This window comes from Rattus rattus, chromosome 7 (genome assembly GCF_011064425.1).
Source record: "Rattus rattus isolate New Zealand chromosome 7, Rrattus_CSIRO_v1, whole genome shotgun sequence".
In the NCBI taxonomy this organism is placed as follows: Eukaryota; Metazoa; Chordata; class Mammalia; order Rodentia; family Muridae; genus Rattus; species Rattus rattus.
Window position 1 is genome coordinate 49,638,995 of NC_046160.1, and position 11,884 is coordinate 49,650,878.

At 39.4% G+C, this 11,884-nt stretch overlaps 1 pseudogene; it reads left to right on the forward strand.

Annotated features, from left to right (window-relative positions):
- Positions 1-909: 909 nt before the first annotated feature.
- Positions 910-1,836, forward strand: LOC116906059 (annotated as a pseudogene).
- Positions 1,837-11,884: the final 10,048 nt, after the last annotated feature.

Below are 11,884 nucleotides of genomic sequence, written 5' to 3' on the forward strand. Positions count from 1 at the left end.
AGATGAAGGACACATATGGCCCACAATGGCCCATATACATACAGCCACTCAATTAGACAAGATGGATGAAGCAAAGAAGTGCAGACCGACAGGAACTGGATGTAGATCGCTCCTGAGAGACACAGCCAGAATACAGCAAATACAGAGGCGAATGCCAGCAGCAAACCACCGAACTGAGAATAGGACCCCCGTTGAAGGAATCAGAAAAAGAACTGGAAGAGCTTGAAGGGGCTCGAGACCCCCATATGTACAACAATGCCAAGCAACCAGAGCTTCCAGGGACTAAGCCACTACCTAAAGACTATACATGGACTGACCCTGGACTCTGACCTCATAGATAGCATTGAATATCCTAGAAAGATCACCAGGGTAAGGGGAAGCCCTGGGTCCTGCTAAGACGGACCCCCCAGTGAACTGGATCGTTGGGGGAGGGCGGCAATGGGGGGAGGGGGGGGAGGGGAACACCCATAAGGAAGGGGAGGGGGAGGGGATGTTTGCCGGAAACAGGAAAAATAACTTTCGAAATGTATATAAGAAATATTCAAGTTAATAAAAAAAAAAAAAAAAAAAAAAAAAAAAAAATAGGGTAGCAAACAAAAATACCAAAGAACAACATAGAATCTTAAGGATATACTTTTAAAAAACCTCTATTAAATTGGAAAACGTAGAAATGGATAATTTTCTCAATATGTAATGTTTACCAAACTTAAATCAATATCAGATAAATAATTCTACTGGTCCTATTAACCCTAGTGAGATGGAAATAGTCAATAAAAAAAATCTCAACCTAAAAACACTCCAGGAGATCTTATTCACTTCTGCTCTTTGCTGCTGAGGAAGCTTTGCGGAAGGCTCTCATCGCCCTGCTGTCATGTCTAAGTCAAAGTCTCCCCAGGATCCAGAAGAGCTATGGAGGCTCTTAGTCAGAGGCTGAGCTTTGAAACAACCAATGAGAGTCTGAGGACTCATTTTGAGAATGGGGGAACATTCACTGACTGTGGTGATGAGAGATCTAAACACCAAGAGATTCAGGGACTTTGGGTTTGTCATATATGCCACTGTGGAGGAAGTGGATGCTGCCATGAATGCAAGACCACGCAAGGTGGATGGAAGACTTGTGGAACTAAGAGAGCTGTGTCAAGAGAAGGGTCTCAGAGACCAGGTACCCACTTAACTGCCAAAAAGATCTTTGTTGGTGGTATTAAAGAAGACACTGAAAAACATCACCTACGAGATTGCTTTGAGCAGTATAGGAAAACTGAAGTGATTTAAATTATGACTGACAGAGGCAGCGGAAAAAAGAGGGACTTTGCTTTTGTCGCCTTTGATGACCATGACTCTGTGGATAAGATTGTTATTCAGAAGTATTGCACTGTGAATGGCCACAACTGTAAGTAAGAAAGACTCTGTCAAAGCAAGAGATGGCAGTGCTTCATCCAGCCAGAGAGGTTGAAGAGGTTCTGGAAACTTTGGTGGTTATTGTGGAGGCAGCTTTGCTGGCAGTGACAATGGGAACTTCAGTGGTCATGGTGGCTTTGATGGCAGCGGTGGTGGTGGTGGATATATTGGAAGTAGGGGTGGCTATAATGGATTTGGCAATGAGGGTGGTTATGGAGGGGGTTGCCCTGGTTTCTCTGGAGGAAGCAGAAACTATGGAAGTGGTGGACAGGGTTATGGAAGTTAGGGCAGTGGTTACGGCAGGAGTGGCAGCTATAACAATGGAGGAGGCAGAGGCAGATTTGGTGGTGGTAGTGGAAGCAATTTGGAGGTGGTGGAAGCTACAATGATTTTGGCAATTAGAACAGTCAGTCTTCAAATTTTGGACCAATGAAGTAAGATCCTTATAGTGGCTGAGGCCAGTACTTTGCTAAACCAAGAAACCAAACTGGCTATGGAGGTTCCAGCAGCAGCAGTAGCTATGGCAGTGGCAGGAGGTTCCAATTACAGCCAGGAAACAAAGTTTAGCAGGAGAGGAGAACCAGAGAAGTAACAGGGAAGCTACAGGTTACAACAGATTTTTGAACTCAGCCAAGCACAGTGCTGGCAGGGCCTAGCTGCTACAAAGAATACATGTTTTAGACAATACTCATGTGTGTGTGCAAAAATTCCAGGACTGTATTTGTGACTAATTGTGTAACAGGTTATTTTGGTTTCTGTTATGTGGAAAGTATGAAGCATTCTAACAAAAGGTTTTACTGTAAACCTTTTTCACCCATGCTGTAGATCAGTCCGATCAAGACACCTGAATAAATGTGTCTTTAAAAAAAAAGCCCAAGGAGAGACAGACTTAGCACAGAAATCTACAAGACTTTCAAAGAAGAGTTAATGCTTCTACTTCTCAAATTATTCCACAAAACAGAAGCAGAAGTACCATTGCCCAATTCATTTAATGAGGCCTCAGTCACTCTGATACCAGAACAAAATAAAGACTCAACAAAGAAAGAGAGTTATGAGCAAGAATGAAAAAGAACTCAACAAGTATTTGCAAACTGAACCTAAGAACACTAAGTCAGATCATTTACCAATCACAAGTAGGCTTCATCCCAGAGAGTCAAGGATTGTGGTTCATACATGAAAATCAGTACATTTAATCCACATAAAATGATGGAAAAATAGCATGACCATTTCATTAAATGCCAAAACATCCTTGACAAAATACAACTTTTCATGGTGAAAGCTATGGAGAAGGGAGATATCTAAACATAATAAAAGCAATTTATAGCAAGCTGACAGTAAATATCAAATAAATGGAGGGAAACTCAAAGCAATTCTACTAAAATCAGGAACAATACAGGGCTGTCCATGTTCTCTGTGATACTTAATATAATACTTAAATCTTTAGGTAGTGCAATAAAAAACTGAAGGGAGTCAAGGGGAAATTGGAAAGTAAGAAGTCAGTTATTTGCTGATGATATGATAGAATATATGTAACCCATGAGAAAACTCCTACAGCTGATAAACATTTTCAACAAAGTGGTTAAATACAAGATTAACTCAAATAAAATAAAGCCATAGCCCTCCTCTACACACACACACACACACACACACACACACACACACACACACACACACACACACAAAATGGCCTGAGGAATAAATCAGGGAAACAACATCCTTCACAATAACCTCAAATCATATAAAATATTCGAGATAATAACAATTACAAGTGAAAAACTTGTGTAATAGAAACTTCAAGTCTTTAAGGAAAGAAACTGAAAAAGATATTAGGAAATGGAAAGATCTCCCATGCTCATAGAATGGTGGGATTAACATAGTAAAAATGACCATCATACCAAAAGCAATCTATAGAGTCAATGCAATCCCCATTCCAAGACAATTCTTTAAAGACTTTGAAAGGACAATTCTCAACTTCATAAGGAAAATAAGAAACTCAGGAAACTCCTGAATAATAAAAGAGTTTCTGGAGGTATTATCATCTCTGATTTCAAGTTGTACTACAGCAGTGTAGTAATAAAAACCACATGATATTGGTGTAAAGACAAACATGTTGATCAATAGAATCAAATTGAAGTCTCAAACATAAATTCCTACACATATGGACACCTGGTTTATGATAAAGAAGCCAGAAATACACAGTGGAAAAAATAAAGCATATTCAAATATTCAGGCTAGTCAAACTCAATGTCTGTATGTAGAAAAATGCAAATAGACCCATATGTATCAACCTGCCCCAAACTTAAATTCAAGTCTGTCAAAGACCTTAATTTAAAACCAGGTGCACAGAACTTGATGGAAGAGATGGGGGGAACATACTTGAACACAATGACATAGGAAAAATAACTTTCTGAACAGAACACCAATAACATAGGCACTAAGGTTAACAATTAATAAATGGAACCCCATGAAACTGAAAAGCTTCACTAAGGCAAATAACACTGTCATTTGGACAAAGGGGAAGCCTAAATATTGGCAAAATATTTTTACCCATCCTATAGATAGAAGTCTAATATGCAAACTATATAAACACCTCAAGAAACTAGATATTAAAAAACAAACAATGCAATTAAAAATGGGTACAGATGTAAACAGAAAATTCTCAATAGAGGAATCTCAAATGGCTGAGAGACACTTAAAGACTCAACAGCTTTAACCATTAAGGAAGTATGTATCAAAATTACTTTTACATTCCACCTCATAGTGTCTGTCAAAGTGTCTATGATCAATAACACAAATGACAGCTCATGCTGACAAGGATGTGGGGCAAGGGGAACAAACACTCCTCCATTGCTGGTAAGAGTCAACCTTGTATAACCACTGTGGGAATCAATATGCCAGTTGCTCAGAAAATTGGCAATCAATATACTTAAAAGCCCAGCTTTTAAGGGCTCTTGGGCATATAGTCAGAGGGATGCTCTATCCTGCCATAAACATGCTTTCTGAACTATGTTCATAGTGGTTTTATTCATAATAGGCAGAAACTGAAAACAACCTAGATGCCCCTTAACTGAAGAAGGGATAACGAAAAAGTGGTTCATTTACACAACAGAGTATTACTCTGGAGTAGTTAAAAAAAAAGACAACATGAAATTTTCAAGAGAATGTATTCAACTAGAAAAAAGTCCTGCTGAGTGAGGAAACCCAGACCAATATATGCAAATATGCTATGTATTCACTTCTAAGTGGATAGTAGCTGTTAGTAGCTGTAATAATCAAGCTATAATCCATAGACCAAGAGACATGAGGTAAAGAGGGGGAATACAGAGTGTAAGCCTGGGTCTCCCTGGTAACAGAAAGTAGATCTGATTTTATTTCCCCAGACTGGGGAAAGGTAGGGACTTAGAAGCAGAATCAGGAAAGGTGTGGTGAAGGGCCTGAATATAGGGAGTGACATCTGGATTTGTGGGGCATTTGGGGGGGGATGTGGAGACCTAGTTCAGTGGAAACATCCTAGAATCTATGAGAATGACCCTCCTGAGGACTTGTAACGATGGTGAATATGGAGTCACAACTATCTGTCTTTGGTAGCCATGCAAGCTTTCCATCGGAACGAGTGTGTTACATTCAGTGGAATTGTTGGCTGAGAAGCAAGAGCACGGAGGAGATCTCTAAACAAGACAGGCTGGCAGAAAGTTGCTCTCTGAAAACTGACAATGGGCCCCCAATGTGGTGGACAACTTCCACTCAGCTCATTAAATGTAGAGAGGTTGAACAGATACCTGATTGCATTCCTCATCCCTACATTTTATAGTTTCTTTGGACCTAGAAGGTCTTCTGCAGGCTATGGAAGGAGAAATCTTGACACAAGCTCAGTCACAAAATCTTTCACCTACAATCTGTCCTTCGTGCAAAATGTACTGGGGCAATGATTGCACTGAATATGTGAGAATGGGCAACCAATGTTTGGTTTACCTTAAAACTCATCCACGAGAGGGAGTCATGCCCTACTGCTCGGATAGCCAGGTTCTGGAAACTGAATAGACCAAGGGTAGAACCAAACACAACCATCGATAAAACAAATTGATGAATTGATTCTTCATGATATTCTTCTATACTCATAGATTGGTGCCTTGTCCAGTTACCATCAGTAAGGCTTCCTCTGGCAATCAATGCGTCACAGAAACCCCCAGCCAATCATTTTGCTGAGAGAGTCTAAATTGGAGGTCTCCATTGAGTCTCTCCCCTTAGACATTAGGGAACCCTGAGGAAGAAGGGTAGTAAAGGCTATAGGAGTCAGAGAGTATTGGAGGACAAGAGAACAAGAAGCACTTTATCAGCAAAACCAGACTCCCATGGCTTCACAAACACAGGACCTGAATGGTTCTGCCGCAGGTCCTCTGTGTGTATGTTATGCCTGTTAGCTTAGTATTCTTGGAAGACTCCTAACAATAGGAACAGATGAATCTCTGATGGTTTCATCTGCTTGTGAGCTTCTTTTCCTCCTATTGGGTTGCCTTGTCCAGCCTTGATATGACAGTTTTCTCCTTGTCTTATTGTATTCTGTTTTGTTCTGTTTGGCTTTCCTCTCTTATACATTTGCTCTTTCCTAAAGAGGAAAGAGAAGAGAGGGAGAGTGTATCTGGAGGAGAGGGAATGTATGTATTGGGGGGGAGTAGAAGGAGTTGAGGGAGGGAAACTGAAATGGGGATGTATAGTATGAGAGAAGAATCTATTTTTAATTAAAAAATGTTCAAACAAAAAAAGACAGGCTAGAATTCTAGGCAAAAGGAAAACTAGTTTAACATGGGCTGATAGGATTTTACATTATTCCATTGCTCATTTCTCTAAGTAAATCAGAAATCGCTATTATTTATTTTACAAATCGTATTTGCTATACCTCCGTTTAAATGGTCGCTAAACTGAAACATAGGTATTCTTTCTAAGTTCAATGGGGAAGCGTCATCACTGTTGCAATAGCTTTAGGATGTGGAGCTCATGGTGGGTGAGAACTTACTCAGGGCTTCTCACGACCAAACGTGGTTGAAGTCCTGCTAAAGGAGGCCCTGCCCAGCACAGCCTTTAATACATCTGTGTTTGTTTTAGGGGTTACACACTGACAGGCAATTTTTAAGGCTTAAGGTGCTATTTCTTCTCTCTCTCTCTCTCTCTCTCTCTCTCTCTCTCTCTCTCTCTCTCTCTTCTCTTCTCTCTTAGTTTGCGACTGCACACACTACATTCTCTTGCACACTCTGCTTTTCTCCTGTGTGTTTTTCTTTTCTCGAACTCCCACACTTCTACACACCTCTGCATGTTCCACTTTCACTCACACACACACACACACACTCACACACACACTCTTCACACACACCTCACACACACCACATGCACACTCACACACACTCACACACTCACACACACACACACACACACACACACACACACACACACACACACACACACACACACTCACACACACTCACACACACACTCACTCACACACACTCACACACACACACTCACACACACACCTCACACACACCACATGCACTCTACTTACACCACACACCCACACACACACACACACCTCCACACACACCACATACACTCTACTTTTCACCACCACACACACACCACCACACACACACACTCACCTCACACACAATACCTCACACACACCACATGCACTCTACTTTCACTCACACACTCACACACACACACACACACACACACACACACTCACACACTCACACACACCACATGCACTCTACTTTCACTCACACACCAACTTTCCATACACACTTCACATCCTTTCTTCACTCATTCAGAGGACACAGAAGGGAAATGTGCAGATCTTGATGCAGAGGATGGCTCTTATCAGACAGCTAACTTGCTGATGCTGCGTCTTAGACTTTTCAGACTCCGGAACTGAACTTCTTAGAGACAGATAAAGAGAGAGGGCAAGGGTGAGGGTGTGGGTAAAGGAGTGGGAGAGGGTGTAGGAGAGGAAGAGGGTGACAGAGAGGGAGAGGGAGAGGCAGTCAGTCAGCAAGCATTGACTGCTCTCTTTTTCCCCAGAGCATCATCGGGCAGCCAACAGGAAAACACATTTTGAAGCCATGGAGTCTTCAGTTTTAATCTGTGACATTATGTTGAGAGTTGACAGATGTAAGCCCAGCAGCACGCATGCAAGTTGGATGCCAAGCCAAGTGAGTCACCTATAGATAGCAATGTGGTACCCTATCCAGGTGGTCATCTTCTTCTCTCCAAGCCTTTACCTTGGCTCGTTTCACACTTGCCTATGCTGGAGTGATATCGGCAAGTTCTTCAATCACTGGCAAATGAAAGTGGGCTATAGGCTCCCTGCTTAGGGAATTTTGATATGCTCTCACCACATACATATGTTCGAGCTGGCAGCCAGTTGGCATGGGTGCCGATGTTTGTCTGTCAGGTCATCTCATGACCTTTCAGAAATAGACAGTATGGATCTGTCAGCAAGAATTCCTAATTTATAAGATAATTCACTTGTAGTAATTTTTCAAAAGTAACTTCAAAAATTGTCATCTAAACTAGAGAATCTCCTTATCTTTGGAAACATTGTAAAATTCTAACTAAAGGTAGAAATATCACTGCAATCCTTTTAGCTAAGACCTTCATGGCAGGCAGAGAGAGAAGCAAACCTAAAACAAATGTGTTCAAAAGAGGAAGGTGATGGATAAGAAGAGGGGCTTTCCTAGCTACACATCCTGCAGCACACTTAAACAAAAGCGATTGCATTTTAATTGGCCAAATCAAATTTGTACAAAATCTCATTCAACACTATCTTTCAGATTCTTATAATAGGCACTGTGGTCAAGTTTTAGACAGTTTTAGGATGATATATACATTTACGTCTACATTTTACATCAATTCTACTTGAAATAAACGAACTAATGCCATTTTAAATACATCCCCTCATCTTTTTATTTCAATGATGCTGTATTTGATTATTAGATCCATCAATCCATCTATTCACATCGACAATTGTTTGCCAAACTCATTGCCTCTTGTGTAATACTTTAAGCAATTTCTCTCGTTATGTTTCCTAATTAATTTCTCTAAATTAGAATCTCCTCATCCAACACACAAAATAAGTCAATTTTCTTTCACTTCCCTCTCAGAAGCAATCCATTTTTAATCTTCTTCAACCTATTTTTTAAACATCACAGATATTGTTATATAAAAACATCAATAGCAAGATTCTGCTCCTTTGGATTTAAATTCCCAAGCAGAGTACTAAACAACAAAGAATTTGGGGAAGATGTGACATGACATGCTATTCAGAGAAGGATAAAAATTGACACGGTCAATCATTTGTGGGAGATTAGTTATGGAGCGGCAGCAACAACAGCAAGTTTAAGTGCAGGGGTATTTTTTTCACCTTGCATTGATACTGAGCAACTGATTCTTAATTTGGATATGTTAAGAGTTGTCACAATGCTGTTTTGAAACTAAATTTATCACTTCCCCGATAACTCCTATATTAAGACAGGAAAGCGGATCTATTCTTTGCCAAAGTAGTCTTTGACAAAGGATGGGAAATCAGAGGAGAAACCTGTCTGTGGTCTCCTGAGCACTGTGAATCCCAATGATCTATAATGGAGTAGTAACATTTTCCACTCCATTATAGATGAGAAGGGTTTAGGGGCTCCGGTTTGATTGAGTAATAATAAAACTTACCACAGTACAAACAGTAATGAGCCATTGCACTCTTAGTTATTATATAACCCGAGATCATTAGCGATGTGGGGCTAGGACCATTCTATGGAGTCCTTCTGTGTGGTTTGCTTCTTATCAGTTAGTTTCCTAATTCTATGCTGTTGAAGCACCAACCCATTGGTAGTTTCTAAATTCTCATGAGATTCTCCACATTTTGTACAAGCTCTACTCGGTCTAATAATCACTACAATCCCCCCTGATCATTTTTTCATGGTATTTGTTCTTGTCCTTTAAAATTATTTTTAAAATAAAACACCTTTATTGGTTTTTTTTAAAGAATAACAAATAAATGATCAGACCTCGAGTCTCTGAAACAAGCAAACCAGTAAGTAAGTAAATAGTGTTCTGATACTCTCTAAGCTACTGTTCTGATTAGTGGTCTTTGCCAGGCCAGTGTTAGGGTGGATCCTATCTCATGCCATGCTCTTCATCTCTTTCATAAATAGACTTGATCTGTCACACAACTTTGCCACTTATTAAAAGTGTAACTTCACTGCTTTCTAGAAGTTATCATGTCTGTGGCATAACATAAAAACATTGCAATATATAACCAAAATAAGCCATAGTATGACTTTGAAATGGTCTTTTCAGTTCCAGCTCACACATCTCTATATATTATCTGTTGCTGTTGTTGTTGAATATTTTTCCACATGCTATCCGTCACTGTCCCTGTGCATATCCCTCACACTACGTAGTTGGCATGGGATGCTGTGAGCATCGCAGGCCATTTTTGTTCATTAGCTTATGATCAGGGCAAGACTTCTGTTGAGCTATCTACAATCATCTTACATAATACATTTTCTTGTGCTTTCATGTTTGTGGTTGCTTAACTTATATTGACTACTTCGTCATTCTTTGAGTGGAAAGTTGTCACACCTCATTGATTTAGATAGCACCCTATGAACTGGAAACTAACACAGCTTTCGTGTGGCACTTAAGAGTCTTACTGAATAAAGGAATAGAAACGATGAAACAAAGTAACTTAGAAAGTGGTTTTCATTTTAAGGCTTAATAGAGTCTTAGAAAATATTGTCTAAGTTACTCATTGAATTTTAATCTTAATGAATGTTTTAAATTAATATGATAAAAATAATGTTGGAAGCAAATTATTTTTGAATCTTCGCTATTTTGTTTCTACCAAGACAAGATAATCGCTTCTTCATGGAGATTGAATGTCAATTTGTTGTGAGGTAAAAAGAGTTCTGTAGCCCAGATAATGCCTGATGTCTTACTGATCAGGATTCTATTCCTAATTTAGCCCATGTTTAAACTGATATTATAGAAATAATAACCTCCAATAATGATGCCTCAGGAGAATGTATGCTCAATAAAGACTTTAAATATCTATAGGCTAATTCTCTAGTAAAGTGCAAAATAATACAATTTACTGCATTTGCTTCTAATTGTTGAAATATGTTAATTCATACATTGCAATTGATGAAGTGGTTTTGATAAACAGTTTCTCTATGTATCCCAGGCTAGACTCCAGCTACAGATTCTCCTGTTTTGGTCTCCCAATGGACGGATGTTAAGCATGTGTCTCTGTGTCAGGCTTTGGTCCCTATTCCTATTGCTCTAGGTTCACAAGAATTGAGATCTCACGACTTATGTCTACTCTCCCTTGTAGAACAATTGCCAGATTGTACAAAAGCTAGTTGGAAACTGGAGCCTCATATTTTTCTTGACATGTGGAAAATAATGAACAGGAAAGTTAGGAAAAGAAATATGTTTAGTGCAGATAATATCAAAATTGCTAAAGTTTTCCAGGAGTACTATTTGGAATGTCTGAGGTATTTTTTTATAAACTTTTTTAACATTTAATGATCCCCTTTGAGACATTTTTCATACAATTTTATTTTTGAAAATTCAGTGCTGTGTGATGCAGCTGAGTTTCCAGTCATATGGAATTGAAATTCCTGCCTGCTGTCTTAGATGAAAAATGAAACAGAATAAAACAACAAAACCACCCTAATTTCTATAATATGTTTTATGAACATATTATAGAAATGATAGAAATTATAGAATTATAGAAATTTTGAAAAAAACTTGAAGTTGTTATGTGTGATTCACACATGATGGCATGTTTATGCTGGCACAATATTCGAAATGTCTAAGTTTCAAAAAGTTGGGACCTTAAATGCACTATGCACGTTTTAATTAATATATTTAATAGTCATGCCATTATATGCACAGCCATACTGAGAAATAAGAAATAGTGATAGCAAATTAAAACAATGGGACTAGATATCAATGGGCAAAGGACTAAGGTCATTTCCAAGGTATATGTGTGGCTCTCACTCCCATTTTTCTGTCATCACAATTGTAAGGACAGCTCCCAGGTTGAGACTTTTGGAAGTGGGTGGTGTGAACAGGAATGAGTATGTGAGTTCTTTCCCTGGCTGGGTAGATGTTTCTCCTACTTTTGCCAAGGCCCTGGTGTATGTATGTAAGATGAACTCCCTGATCCTGGTCCTGTGACAGGCACCAGGAAGCAGTAGAAACACATGTGAGCCAATGCTTGGAAAACCAGACCAACTCTTGGAAGAGAGCCTCAGGATTTGGAATTAATCCTGTGTATAAAACCATCCTTCTGGGGTTTTATATCAAGTCATTTGAATATCCTGAACCCGAGGCTTGGAGATAGATATTGTAAGATGCTGTTCGTATAGCCTTCAGTGCTCATTTGGATTGTCTTGTGATATTGTCATAAAGCCAATAACAAAATCACACA